The 15,406-nt window shown below is 40.2% G+C and overlaps 1 pseudogene; it reads right to left on the reverse strand.

The window, feature by feature from the left end:
* Positions 1-7,484: 7,484 nt before the first annotated feature.
* LOC138169401 (leukotriene A-4 hydrolase pseudogene) lies at positions 7,485-9,500 on the reverse strand (annotated as a pseudogene).
* Positions 9,501-15,406: the final 5,906 nt, after the last annotated feature.

The following is a 15,406-nucleotide window of genomic DNA, read 5'->3' on the forward strand; positions in this document are numbered from 1 at the left end:
CCTGAAGACCCTCCCCAAACTCCTTCTTTAGACCTCTCCTAGATTCCTCCCACAACCTTTCTGTATATAAGACCCCATCTTGTCTCCATGTGGTGAGAGCACTATAGACTTTTCTAGCACAGACTTGCTCTGTGTCAGAGGATTCTGGCCCACTTGTCCAATGCAAGCACCACAGATACTGAGGCTCCTTAAGAGTCTACCCATTGGGGATGGCTAGGTGGTGCAGTGAGTAAAGCTCCTGCCCTGGGGGACCTGAGTTCAGTTACGGCCTTGGGCACGTAACCTTGGGCAAGTTACTTAACCCCAATTGCCCTCCAAAAGGAAAAAAAAAGAGTCTACCCATTATGGCTAACTTTTAATAAATTTTCTTTTCTTTGGCTGAGAGAAGACTTGAGTTGGATTCATTCGGCAGGACCTGGTATGTTGGTATTTTGGGGTCTCGAGCACCCCTAACCCTACACCTTATCATTTTATGATGACCTTCTTCACTGCTGCTTGCTTTCCCACAATTTAAGAAAGAAACCCAGAGCAGTAAGAGCACTGGCCCCAGTGTCAGGATGACCTGGGGGATGGAATCCTGGCTCTGACACTTAGCATCCACCCAGAAACACCTCAATTGCTTAAAAAAAAAAAAAGAAACCCAGAGACTTATAGGACTATCCAGGTTTTAGAGAATCTTTATTTCCCACCTTGGTAATCCTTATTTACTGCATTACCTGCAAGTCTGCCTTTTTCAAGTGGGGCCAAATATTGGCTACAGATCTAAAAGATATAAAGCAGGCTTTCCAGCAGTCTCTCCCTTTGGATTCTCATGACGCTTCAAGACCCATGTTTCTGGAGGTCTATTCATAAAGACCAGACTGAGTGGAGCCTTTGGAAGACATTAAGAGGTGATAAGAGAAAATCACTGTTAGGTTTCTGGAACTCCATATTTCTCAGAGCAGCCATTCACATGCCAATGGGGCTGATGGGGCAATGGCACCTCCCCCCCCCCCCACAAAAAAGCCCTTGAACTTTTTCCACACATTTTTGACCTGGAATTTCCCTGAGGCATCTAGTCCATCCCTGTATAATCCCTTCAACTGTCCTTTCATTGTGGTGCTCTGACCCAGTCCAGCCTTTCATTGTTTGTACCTAGCCCACTCCAGGCTAATTTCCACTCCTTAATCCCATCCAGATCTTCTCAGTCTCTTTTTGTATAAAAGTACCAATTTTGCCCCCATTAAATTGTGCAGATTCTTAGAATCTGGCCCACTTGTATTGACATTACAAATACCACAAACTCATTAGGAATCTCACCCATCCAACCAGTATCATAATAAACTCACTAGTTGGACTGAGAGAAGGCTTGAGTGGGCAAATTCTTTTGAGGCAGATCTGCCCTGTACCCTTGAATTTTGGGATTCTTAGCATCCTTAGACCACATTACTACCTTTGAAACACATTTGTTTGCTTACTATTGGGTCCTAGTTGGTACCAAATAGATGTAAGATCATGCAATCAACCTTTGTTCAGAGTTACCTATTATGAATTAGGTAATACAAGATGAGTTGAGCACAAGATGCTTCTATTGCTAAATGAAAATGGTACATTAAAAATCATGTTTGGGGAAGAGGATTCTGGGAAGATGGCAGAGTAGGTCAGAAAACTTTCAGCTGTCCAAATTTCCTCCACAGAAAAAGACAGAACACCAATCACCCCTTGAAAGAAATCCCAAAATTAAAACTCCAAGGAATATTGTAGCTAAATTCAGGAATGATCAGGTCAAGGAGAAAATACTGCAAACAGCTAGAAAAAACAATTCAAATATTAAGGAGTCACAGTCAGGATTACACAGGATTTAGCTGTTTCCATGTTAAAGGAGAAGAGAGCTTGGTATATGATACTCCAAAAGGCAAAGGAGCTTGGATTACAACCAGGAATCAACTCCCCAGCAAAATTCAGCATAATCTTTTGGGAAAAAAGATGGATATTCAATGAAATAGGGGACTTTCAAATTTTCCTGCTGGAAAGACCAGAGCTGAACAAAAATTGATCTTCAAATTTAAGACTTGGGAGAAGCATAAAAAGGTAAATAGGAAAGAAAAAAACCCCAACATATTATTCAATAAGGTTAAACTGTATATGTCCCTACATGGGAAGATGATACTTGTAACTCTTGGGAATTGTATCTCTATCAGGGCAGTTAGAAAGGAATATATAGATAGAGGATGTGGGTATAAGTTGACTTTGATGTGATAAAAAAAATTAAGGGATAAAAAAAAGATTGTGCTGGGAGAAGAGGAAAGGGGAGGCAGAATAGGGTAAAAATTGTATCACATGAAGAGGCTCACAAGACCTATTATAATAGAGGGAAAGAAGGGAGGGAGTGAGCATTGTTTGAATCTTACTCTCATCAGATTGACTCAAAGTAGGAAGGGAAAGGGGAAAGAAAAGGGATGAGGGTTGAATAGAAGGGAGGACAGATTGAGGGAGGAGGTGGTCAGAAGCAAAACACTGGTGAGGAAGGACAGGGTGAAAGGAGAGAGAAAAGTATAAACAAGGGGGAAAATAGGATGGAGAGAAATACACAGTAATCATAACTGTAAATGTGGATGGGATGAACTCTCCCATAAAATGGAAGCAGATAGCAGAGGGGATTAAAAACCAGAATTCTACAATATGTTGTTTACAAGAAACACATTTGAAACAGAGAGATACACAGAAAGTAAAGGTAAAAGACTGGAGCGGAATATATTATGTTTCATCTGAAGTGAAAAAAGCGAGGGTAGCAATCCTGATCTCAGACAAAGCAAAAGCAAAATTGATCTAACCAAAAGAGGTAAAGAAGAAAATTACATCCTACTAAAAGGTACCATAGACAATGAAGTAATATCCATACTAAACAGATATGCACCACATGGTATAGCATCTAAATTCTTGGAGGAGAAGTTAAGTGAGCTACAGGAAGAAATAGACAGCAAAACTACACCAGTGGGGGACCTCAATCTTTCTCTCTCAGAACTAGTTTACTCTAACTACAAAATAAACAGGGAAGAAAGTAAGGAGGTGAACAGAATTTTAGAAAAGTTAGATATTATAAATCTCTGGAGAAAATTAAATGGGGATAGAAAGGAATATACCTTTTTCTCAGTGGTACATGGAACCTATACAAAAATTGATCATGTGTTAGGGTATGCAGAAATCCGATGCAGAAAGAAATAAATATTAAATGCATTCCTTTTAAATCATTATGCAATAAAAATTACATGTAATGAAAGGGCCATGGAAAGACAGACTAAAAATTAGTTGGAAACCAAATAGTCTAATGCTAAAGAATGAGTGGGTCAAATAAGAAATCAAAGAAACCATCAATAATTTCATTAAAGAGAATGACAATAATGAGAAGACATACCACCAAAATTTATGGAATGCAGCTAAAGCAGTACTTAAGGGAAATTTTATATCTCTAAGTGAATAAAGTGAATAAAATAAAAAAAGAGGAGATCAATGAATTGAGCATGCAACTAAAAAAACTAGAAGAAGAACGTATTAAAAATCCATAATTAAATACCAAACTAGAAGTTCTGAAAACCAAAGGAGAGTTTAATAAAATTTAAAGTAAAAAAAAATCTATTGAATTAAGAAATAAAACAAAGAGTTGATTTTTATGATAAAAAGCACAATAAAATAGATAAACCATTGACTAATTTGATTAAAAAAGAAAGAAGAAAAGCAAATTACCAATAGCAAAAATGAAAAGGGTGAATTCATCACCAATGAAGAAGAAATTAAAGCAATAATTAGGAGCTATTTTGCTCAACTGCATGCCAATAAATCTGACAATCTAAGTGAAATGGATAAATATTTATTTATTTATTTTTGCCTTTTGGAGGGCAATTGGGGTTAAGTAACTTGCCCAAGGTTACACAGCTAGTTTTTTTGTGTGTGTGTGTGGGTGTTAAGTGTCTGAGGCCGGAACCGAACTGGAGTCCTCTTGACTCCAGACCGGCACTTTACTCACTGCGCCACCTAGCCTCCCCAATAAACATTTATAAAAATATAAATTGGTCATATTAACAGAAGAGGAAATGAAATACTTAACCCCATTGTAGAAAAAGAATTGAACAAGCTATCAACGAACTCCCTAATGAAAAATCTGCAAGGCTAGATGGATTTACAAGTGAATTCTACCAAATATTTAAAAAACTATTATTTCCAATATTATGTAAATTATTTGGAAAAATAGGCAAAGAAGGAGTCCTAACAAATTCCATTTCTGACACAAATATGGTGCTGATACCTAAACTAGGAAGAGTGAAAACAGAGAAAGAAAATTATAGATCAATTTTCCTGATGAATACAAAAATTAAAAATAAAATATTAGCAAAGAGATTACAGCAATTTATCATGAGGATAATGCACTATGACTAGGAGAGATTTATATCAGGAATGTAAGGCTGGTTCAGTATTAGGAAAACTGTCAGCATAATTGATTATATCAACAACAAAACCAACAGAAATCATATGATTATCTCAGTAGATGCAGAAAACTTTTGACAAAATATAGCACCCATTCTTATTAAAAACACTAGAAAACACAGAAATAAATGGAGTTTTCCTTAAAATGATAAGCAGTATCTATCTAAAACTATCAGCAAACATTACTGGAAATAATGGGAATAAGCTGGAAGCTTTCACAATATGATCAGGGTGAAACAAGGATGTCCATTTTCACCACTATTATTCAATATTGTACTAGAAATGTTAGCTTTATCAATAAGAGAAGGAAAGAATGAAGGAATTAGGATAGGAAAGGAAGAAACAAAACTATCACTTTTTTCAGATGATAAAATGCTACACTTAGAGAATCGACTGAAAAAACTACCTAAAACAATGAACAACTTTAGCAAAGTTGCAAGATATAAAGTAAACACATAAAACAGATTTATAGAGAATGGAAGAATTTATGGCCAAATAAGAGATAGAGAACATTATGAAATGCTAAGTGGATAATTATGACTACATTAAATTAAAAAATTTTTGCACAAACAAAACCAATGTAACCAAGATTAGAAGGAAAGCGGAAAGCTGGGAAAGAATTTTTTACAGTCAGTGTTTTTGATAAAGGCTTCATTTTTTTAAAAATGCTTTATTAACTTCTGATTTATATCATTCATTTCCACCAGATTTTGAGTTACAAATTTTCTCCCCGTTTTTTCCCTACCCACTGCCCCAAAATAGCAGTCCCACAGGATATCCCCTCCTCCAATCTGCTCTCTCCCATATTTTCTCCCAAACCCCTTTCTACTTTTCCAGTGGATCTCTATGCCTCAGTGCCTGTATATCTTATTTCCTAATTACATGTAAGATGGTATTAATAATAGTATACACACACACACACACACACACACACACACACACACACACACACACATATATATATATTTGAATATTTGATTTTAAAACTTTCAATTCCAGATTCATTCCCTTCCTTCCTTCCTTGTCACCCACTCTTACTGGGAAGATAAGCAGTTCATTATAGGTTGTACATGTGTGGCTAATGCAAAACAATAACATAGTAGATATATTGTAAAAGACTGACTATGTTTCCCTCCCTCCTATCCCACCTCCCACTTGTTCTATTCTCTACTTTGATCCCGTCCCTTTTCAAAAGTGGGTGCTTCCAACTTCCCTCCCCCCACAGCCTGCCCTCCCTTCCATCACCTCCCTCTCATCCCCTTCCCCCCTACTCTCCTGGAGGGTGAGATACCCTATTTAGTGTGTATTTCATTCCCTCCTCAAGCCAAATTCAATGGGAATAAGGTTGACCCATTCCCTTTTGCCTTCCTATTCTTCCCCTCCATTGTAACCATTTTCCCTTGCCTCTTCTGTATGAGATAGTTTGTCCCAATCTGTCTCTCCCCATCTCCTCTCATTATATTCCTGTTACCTCTTAATTTCACCATTTAAGTATCATCCCTTCCTGTTAAATTGGTCCTGTGCCCTCTATGTATACCTGTAAACATATATACACACATTAACATATGTATTCATATGCCCGTTGTAATGGGAATGTAAATTTTTAAGATCTTCCCTGCCCCTAGGCTAAAGTGCACCTGGAGCCTGGGGTGGGAGGCTTGTTTTTCAGTAGATACTTTTTGATTGGCCAGTGGGTCCAAAAGGTTGTTACATTCTCTGAGCCAGGATAAGGCTATATAAGCCCTGATGTGTAGCTTTGTTTTGGGGCTCACTTTGAGAAGTGTTCTGTGATTTGATCTGGATTCTGGGAAGCTGTTGTCCTGAGCCCCCCAGCTTTGAAAAAACCCAGATGTTGAAACCCAGATGTTGACTGGGTATGGATGTAATGGTTGGACAGTTTGAAATCTGTCTACTAGATCTGTTTCTGTCTTGATAATTTTGTCTGTGTACTTTGAAGTTCGGGGTGCTGACCTTTTCCCCTGAACAAGGTAAACGATATATGTCTGACTGATTAAAGTAAGCTTGTTAACCCATTTTGAGTTGCTTTCCTTTAACAAAGCAGATCCAAGAACCTGTGTTGGCAGCAAACCCTGAGGATGCTTGGGGTGCTTGCTGCTACACCCGTATACCCTCATATATATATATATATATTTCTAATCCCTTAAACTACTGAGAAAAGTTTCCTAAGTTACAATTATTGTTTTTCCATGTAGGAATGTTAATAGTACAACTTTGATAAGTTCTTTATGATTTCTTTTCCCTGTTTACCTTCTCATGTTTCTCTTGCTTTTTGTATCTGAATGTCAAATTTTCTATTCAACTCTGGTTTTTTCAGCAAGAATGCTTGAAAGACCTCTATTCCACTGAATGACCATATTTTCCCCTGAAACATGATACTCAGTTTTGCTGGTAGGTGACTCTTGGTTTTAATCCCAGCTCCTTTGACCTCTGGAATATCATATTCCAAGCCCTTCAATCCCTCGGTGTAGAAGCTGCCAGATCCTGGGTTATCCTGATTGTGTTTCCACAATATTCAAATTGTTTCTTCCTGGCTGCTTGTAATATTCTATCTGGGAATTTCAGAGCCTGGCTATAATATTCCTAGGAGTTTTCTTTTTGGGATCTTTTTCAGGAGGTGATTGGTGGATTCTTTCAACCTCTATTTTGCCCTCTGGTACTAAAACATCAGGGCAGTTTTCTTTGAGAACTTCCTGGAGGGTGATTTCTAGGTTCTTACTTTGGTCATGGCTTTTAGGTAGTCCAATAATTTTTAAATTATCTCTCCTGGATCTATTTTCCAGGTCAGTGATTTTTCCCATGAGATATTTTACATTGCCTTCTATTCTTTCGTTTGTTTGGATCTCTTTAATAGCATCTTGATTTCTCATCAAGTCATTAGCTTCCATTTGCTCCAATCTAATTCTGAAGCAATGATTATCCTCGGTGAGCTTTTGAGATTCTTTTTCCATCTGGCAAATTCGGCTTTTTAGGGCATTCTTATCCTCATTGCCTTTTTGAGCCTCTTTTTTTTTTTTTTTAGCTTTAAAAATCTTAGCTCAGGTTTATTTTGGCAAAAATCACTGATATAACAGAATACAAATCTAGGAGTAAATGGGAATGTGCGATTACAGAGCGATTCGCAGATTTTGTTTCAGTCATTCACTACAAAACTGAATGGTGGGCAGGTAGGCAGGCAGGTGATGTCCTCAGTCCACTTTCAGATCCTTCCCCACTAGCATGGCAGTCACTGGATGCATACTAGCTTTGTTTTGATGGTAGGCATTGAGAGCCAGACCCCGGGATTTATCAAAGGCAGCAAGATCCTTGAACAGGGGGCAGGTAAACTTCAGTCTTCCTTTTCCTGTGGCCATTTCTAGAGCCAGGGGTATGGCATCTTCCCACTTGGACTGGATGCAAAGGCGCAGCCATCTAAAGCGGATCTCAGAGTTTTTATAACAGCGTTGAAGTTGTACACCTCCTGCATTCGCTGTATGTGTGACACTGGAATTGGTGCTGCCACTAGCATCAATGCTAGAAACTCAATCAGCTGATGAGATGACATATCCTTTAAGTCTGCTGAACAGAATGCACCCACATCATCTTCTTTGGCTTTAATCCACCGTTGGCTCAAGTCAATACAAGCCTCCGTTAGAGTCATATCATACTTTGGCTTTACAGGTGGCAGGCCAGGAGAGAAGAACCAAGCATTCCAATCAACTTGGTTAAGAACATCGGTCTTGTCTTTGAAGTGGGAATACAGGAAGGCTTTCCAATCATCGGTCGTTATGCTCTTGTACGAAAATTCCTTAATGTAAGCTTTTAAGAATGCCAGGAAAACCTCTGGTCCTCGCAGAAGCTGCTCGAGATAAAAGAGCAGAGCAGAGCCCTTCTCACAGGGGACAGAGGAGTACGCCTTATCAGGGTCCACATCCTTCAGGCTCACCACCAGTTTGGTGAAGGCATGGGTGTCTCCAAAAGTCTTAATCGAGCTCTGTAGCTCTCTCCACCCTCCTGAACTTTCCGCCAAATAACCGACCACAAATATGGCATTCCAGGTACACGGTATGTCCTTCATTTAACCAAAAGTGGTCCCAAGTTTTGTTCATCACCAGGTTTCCTGTCCAGCTGTGAGAGATCTCATGGGCAATCACATTGGAGAGTGACTTGTCATCTGCCGATAAAGTGGGTGTCACAAAAGTAAGGCAAGGATTTTCCATACCGCCATAAGGGAAGGAAAGTGGTAAGACCAGCAAGTCATACTGTCCCCAAACATAAGGTCCTCCCAGATCTTCTGCAATTTTCAACATTCATTCAGTCTCAGAAAATTCCCAAGCAGACTTTTCCACCTGTTCCTTCTCAGACCACACCAATGTTCTTGGGCCAATCTTTCTGCTTTCTAAGGCCCCAACAACAAGAGCGATCAGATAGCATGGTATTGGTACTTTTTGCATGAATTTATAGATTTTCCTACTGGAGTCTGCAGGATCAGGGGCTTCCCCATCACAGACGGCACTCATAAGAGCCACCAGTTCATTGGGAACTGATACCTTAGCACTATAGGTCAGCTTTACCGATGGAGTGTCCTGGCAGGGAAGAATAGCTCTGCAGTGGATGGCCTGGCACTGGCTTCTTTCCAGATGTCTGCTCAGGAGTAAGCCACTGCAGAGCTGAAGATTGGGGAGACATCTCATAGGAAATCTCCACAACTACTTCCTGCTTTTTGCTCAGTGCCACAGGAAGAGTGATTTCCAATGGGGATCCTCTGAAGCTCTGTCTTTCACCCAGAGAGAATTGAACTTCTTGCCCATTAATCACAACTTTTTCTATTTTAAGATCCTTTGTATCCAAAATCAGGCTGCGCAGGCTGTCCTCCTGGGAGTGCACTGTGAGCTGGGCCATGGCCCGCAGCGCCCGTCGGGCGAAGTCTATGGTGCAACGCAGGTGCAGGTGCGTGATGTGTCAGGCAGAAACCGGCAAGGCCAAGGAGCACCAGTCGGAGGCTTCCGCTATCGCTTGTCTGCTCCGGGGAAGCCGAGAGCCGCACTTTTTTTGAGCCTCTTTTGCCATTTGAGTCAGTCTGTTTTTTAAGGTATTATTTTCCTCAGTCAGGCTGTTGGCTCTCATTTCATAATTTTCTTGCATTGTTCTCATTTATCTTCCCAATTTTTCCTCCACTTCTCTTATCTGTTTCTTAAGGTCCTCTATGGCCTGTAACCAGCTCGTATTTTCCTTTGAAGCTTTTGGTGCAGGAGTTCTGACTTTACTGTCTTCCTCCTGTTCCATGCTTTGCTCCTTTTTGTCCCCAAAATAGGAGTCTAATGTTGGAATCTTCTGTCTGCTTTGCTTCCTTTGCCTGGTCATGTCACCCCTCAGTCACTTGACCCCTGGGCTTTTTGCCACAGTAGGACTCTGCCACCAGACAGGGGAGCTTTCGTCCCAAACACTGGGGTTTTCTCAGCTTCTGGAGGCATTAGATGGGTGCCCTCTCTGAGGCCTCCACACACTCTGGCAAGCTGGTCACACACCCCAGGACCTCCACCCTAGACTTCAATCCAGATCCAAGCAGGTTAAAGCAAGAGTGATTACTCCTCAGATTGGTGCTTGGTCCCCCTACACTTTGTAGGCCAGGAGCTGAAGCTGCCACGTGGTGCTGGCTGGCTGTGCTAGCGTCTCAGTGGCTTTTCACCCCAGGGGGCAAAAGCCATGTACTCCCACTTACTGGGTCCCAAAGTCCAGACTGCACTGACCTCTCACTTTGTCCTTCGCATCTATGTGTTGATAAATCTGGAAACGGCCACAGCTGCTGCTGTTCTGGAGTCCCTCTGGCCAGGGGCTGGTCAGGCCCGCCCTAGGGCTAAAGCCTTGCTGTGGGGCTGGGCTCGGCTCCTAGAGCATTGTGCTGGCCTATTCCTGCTGGCCTGCCAGGCTGTCCTTAGCGGGAGGTTAGTTTCTCTATGTCATTTTGTGGGTTCTGCAGCTCCAAAGTTTGTTTAGAGTCTCCTTTTTACATGGATTGGGGAAGGTGGAAGCCAGAGCAGCAGGGAGGTCCTGCTTCTGCTCCGCCATCTTGGCTTCGCCCCCTAAAGGCTTCATTTTCAAAATGTAGAGAGAACTGAGAGAACTAAGAATACAAGTCATTCCCCAGCTGACAAAAGGTCAAAGGATATGAACAGGCAGTTGTCAGAGCAGGAAATTAAAGCTATCTATAGTTATATGAAAAAGTGTTCTAAATCATTATTGATTAGAGAAATGCAAATCAAAACAACTCTGAGTTACCACCTTACACCTATCACATTGACTAATATGACAGGAAAGGAAAATGATAAATGTTGGAGAAGATGTAGGAAAATTGAAACACTAATGTATTGTTTTTTCTTTTTGTTTTGTTTTTTGCTTTTTTTTGGAGGGGGAAGGCAGGGCAGTTGGGGTTAAGTGACTTGCCCAAGGTCACTAGTTTAAGTTTAGTTTAAGACTAGTTTAAGTCATAAGGCCAGATTTGAACTCAGGTCCTCCTGACTCCAGGGCTGGTGCTCTATTCACTGCACTACCTAGCCACCCCACACTAATGTATTGTTGATGGAGCTATGAGCTGATCCAACCATTCTGTAGAGTAAGTTGGAACTATGCCCAAAGGGCTATAAAAATGTGCATACCCTTTGACCTAGCAATAGGTCTGTATCCCAAAGACATTATACAAATGGGAAAAGGACCCACATGTACATAAATATTTATAGCAGCTCATTTTGTGGTGGCAAAGAATTGGAAATTGAGGGGATACCTATCAATTTGGGAATGACTGAACAAGTTGTGGTATATAAATGTAATGATGAGCAGGCGGCTTTCAGAAAAACCTGGAAAGATGTACATGAACTGATGCTGAGTGACATGAGCAGAATCAGGTGAACATTGTATATACTAACAGCAACATTGTACAATGATCGACTTTGATAGACTTAGCTCCTTTGAGCTATTCTATGATCTAAGACAATTTCAAAAGACTGGTGATGGGAAATGCTATCCACCTCCAGAGAAAGAACCATGGAGTCTAGATGTAGATCAAAGCATACTATTTTCACTTTTTTCTTTCTTATGGTTTTTCCCTTTTGTTCTGATTTTTTTTCACAACATGACTAATGTGGAAATATGTTTGACATGTGTGATATATGAATATAATGGAATACTATTGTGCTACAAGAAATGATGAACAGGTGGACTTCAGAAAAACCTGGAAAGATTTATATGAATTGATGATGAGTGAAGTGAGCAGAACCAGAAGAACATTGTATATAGTAATAGCCACAGTCTGCAATGACTGATTTTGATAGACTTAGCCCCTCTTGGCAATGTAAGGACCTAAAACATTTCCAAAGGACTCATGGTGGGAAATGTCATCCATATCCAGAGAAAGAACTATGGAGTCTGAATATAGAGTGAAATAGAGTATTTTCTTTTTATGTTTTGCATGTCTTGCTTTTTCTTTCTCATGGTTTCTTCCATTCATTATAATTCTTCTATACAACGTGACTAATGTGAACATATGTTTAATAGGAATGTATATGTAAAGCCTGTAACAGGTTGCAGGACATCTTGGGGAGGGTTGGAGGAGGGAGAGGAAAATGAAAACCTATGGAAGTAAATGTTGAAAACTAAAAATAAATTAAATAAAAATTAAAAAATAAATACAACATGATTATATATGTATAAACTATATCAGATTACTTGCTCTCTTGGGGAGAGAGGAGGGAATGGAGAGAAGGAGAAAAATTTGGAACTCAAAATCTTACAAAAATCAATGTTAAAATTTACCTTTACATGTAATTGGAAAAAATACAATTAAATTTTTAAATAAAAAGAAGGGGGTTGGATTAGATAGCCTCTGAAGATTCAGCTCTGATCAGTGATCCTCTGATGATATGAATATTGTATAAAGTGTCAAAAATATCATGTCTTCCTGTGCCCTTCTGGTGTTAGTGCCTTTTTACAGATGGGTGGTGACTAAGCTACAGACAAAAGGCCTGGAACTCTGCCTCCTCTGATGTTCTAATGATTTTCTACCTAATAAGGACTTGTTCCCTGAGGAATGTCATTTTGCCTGAATGACCACTGTAATAGAGTGAGTTTCAATACCACCAATACAGTAGAAGGGGATACTCTAAGGAACTGGTCCTGGTAAGTCCTAGTGGACTGAGCTCCAGGCTACATGGATGACTTGAGAGGAAGCCTTGCAAGACAGAAGACAGAAGATATTCTCATTTTCATCTATGCTAATTCTTGGGCAGTAGTTATGGATATGGCTGAGTGGTCTGGGGTTTGGAGAACACAGGGTTAGACAATCAAAAGTTTTCCCTTAGGGATGACCTGGGGTTTGAATCCAGGCTCAGACACTTAGCACCCACCCAGAAACACCTGGCCATGTAACCTTGAGCAAGTTACTTAACCCCAATTGCTTTACAAAAAAGAGTTTTCCCCTTTGGTGTCAGGACCAATGAAAGAGTTTTGCTGATGCTTTCCACTGCATGAAGTTGTTCATGAAGCATGTCAGCACCCCTCAGAGAAGATATGATTGGAGCCATTACAACTGCAGATACTAGGTAGTGGGTCTGGTGCCAATATAAACATTGAGGTGGTGTGCCCCTGTTGTGTTGGTTACAGGACCACATAATATCTCTAAAGACAAAGTATGTGTTCTACTGGACTTCTTGGTGACAGTTTGGATACCTAACCCAAGTGGTCCTCCACTTGCCCCCAATTGACAAAAATGGCACCTTCCCATCTCAGGATAAGAAATTTATGCCCGTTTAGCAACAGCTGTATCTGTTATGGCCAGGTGAAGAATCCAACATCCTAGAAGCCATGTCTGTGACAAATTACTGCTTCCCTGGGAAGGGAAAGGGATCTCTGGTCCTATGGTTTCTAGATTTCCTGGGGAAAAAAAATGACTGCGTTTGGACATAGTTCCAACTGATACTCTCCAGTCCTTCCTTAATTCATCCCCAGTGCAGAGATTTGTCCTGGCCTCAAGGTCCTTGTTCCCTCAGAAGTCTCCTTACATCTTGGAAAAGTAACTCAGATACCCTTCAACTGGCAAGCAATTTCTTTCCTTTAGGATAATTTGGACAACTTTTTCACAGAAAGAACTTGGGGGACCAAAAGGTGGCATTTTGGAGAGGTTCCTTGCTTTCTAATTGTATGAGGGAGTTGAAAGTTTTGCTACATAACAATGATAAGTGTGTATTTATTTGGAAGGATGGAAATTCTTTAGCTGACTGGGCAGGTTGTTAATTCTGAGTCCCTAGATGGGTGGGTGGGGCAGGGTGAGGGAATTCTTATTTGTCCTTTGTGCAAGGCAACAGCCTTTCCACAGAGGCCTCTAAGTGGACAAAGATTTTATATCATTTCCTTGATATATCATGTCCCTTCATCAACAGATGAAAGGGAGGTTTTGGTAGGTGGGCTGGGACTTACTGCTTGGATGGCAATACAGGAAGAGTCTTGGGATCAACTAAGATCTCAGGATAGCTTGCATACAAGAAACTTATGAGATCTTAGCTACTTTACTACAGATGATACTGATGTGTAATGAAGAAGAAATGACTGTGCCCCAACTGCCCAGATCAAAGTGACATTTGGCCTGATTAGCACCTATGTCCTTAAGGCAACTTCCTGTCACCTAAGGCATAAAAACCTCACTCATGTGCAGTTGAGAATCTTCCAAGTCTCTGAAAGCCACTTGGATCATCATGTCCTTCAGCATATCCTACTCTGATGACTAGGTAAGTTTGCATGTGGAGAAAAGGGGAGCCATGTCCAAAGAAACTAAGCTCCCTGTTGCATAACCTTGCTGTGTTAGGGAGAGGTCAACTTCTTTTTTTTTTTTTTTTCAATTTATTTACTTTTAATTTTCAACATTCATTTCCACAAGTTTTTGAGTTACAAATTTTCTCCCTGTCTTTCCCTACCCCCTACCCACAGATAGCCAGCCTACTGAATACACCTTCCCCCAGTCTGTTTTCTCTTATATCTTCCCCCATTTCCTGCCAACTTTCTAGTAGGGCAAAGTGGATTTCTATACCCCAGTGCCTGTATATCTTATTTCACAGTTGCATGTAAAAGACAAATGTTTTTAAACATTTGTTTTTAAAACTTTGAGTTCCAGATTTTTTCCCTTCCCTCCTCACCCACCCCCACTGGGAAGATAAGCAGATAAGCAATTCAATATAGGTTGTACATGTATAGTTACGCAAAACATTTCCATAGGTATATTGTGAAATACTATATTTCCCTTCATCCTATCCCACCTCTCTGTTATTCTATTTTCTCCTTTGACCCTGTCCTTTTTCAAAAGTGTTTGCTTCTAACTACCCTCTCCCCCAATCTGCCTTCCTTTCTATCATCCCCCCTCTTATCCCCTTCCCCCCTATTTTCCTGTAGGGTAAGATAGCCAATTTGAGTGTGTATATTATTCCCTCCTTAAGCTAAATTCAATGAGAATAAGGTTGTCTCTTTTACCTTCCTATTCTTCCCCTCCATTGTAAGTTTTCTCTTGCCTCTTTTATGTGAGATAATGTACCCTAATCTATCTATACCTTTCTCAGTCTCCCAATATATTCCTCTCTCACCTCTTAATTTTATTTATTTTTTTACCCTTTTTTTTTTGGAGGGCAGTTGGGGTTAAGTGACTTGCCCAAAGTCACACAGCTACTAAGTGTGTCAAGTGTTTGAGGCCAGATTTGAACTCAGGTCCTCCTGACTCCAGGGCCTCTGCTCTATTCACCGCACCACCTAACCGCTCCTTAATTTTATTTTTTAGATATCATCCCTTCATATTCAACTCGTCCTCTGCCCTCTGTCTATGTATACATGTACATACATATGCACACCCTCACATATATATATTTATACACGCACCCTCTTATACATACATATATATGTAAATCTATATATC

Source organism: Petaurus breviceps, unplaced genomic scaffold, assembly GCF_028583685.1.
Source record: "Petaurus breviceps papuanus isolate PSGF00001 unplaced genomic scaffold, PetGlider_PUasm1.0 37, whole genome shotgun sequence".
NCBI lineage: Eukaryota > Metazoa > Chordata > Mammalia > Diprotodontia > Petauridae > Petaurus > Petaurus breviceps.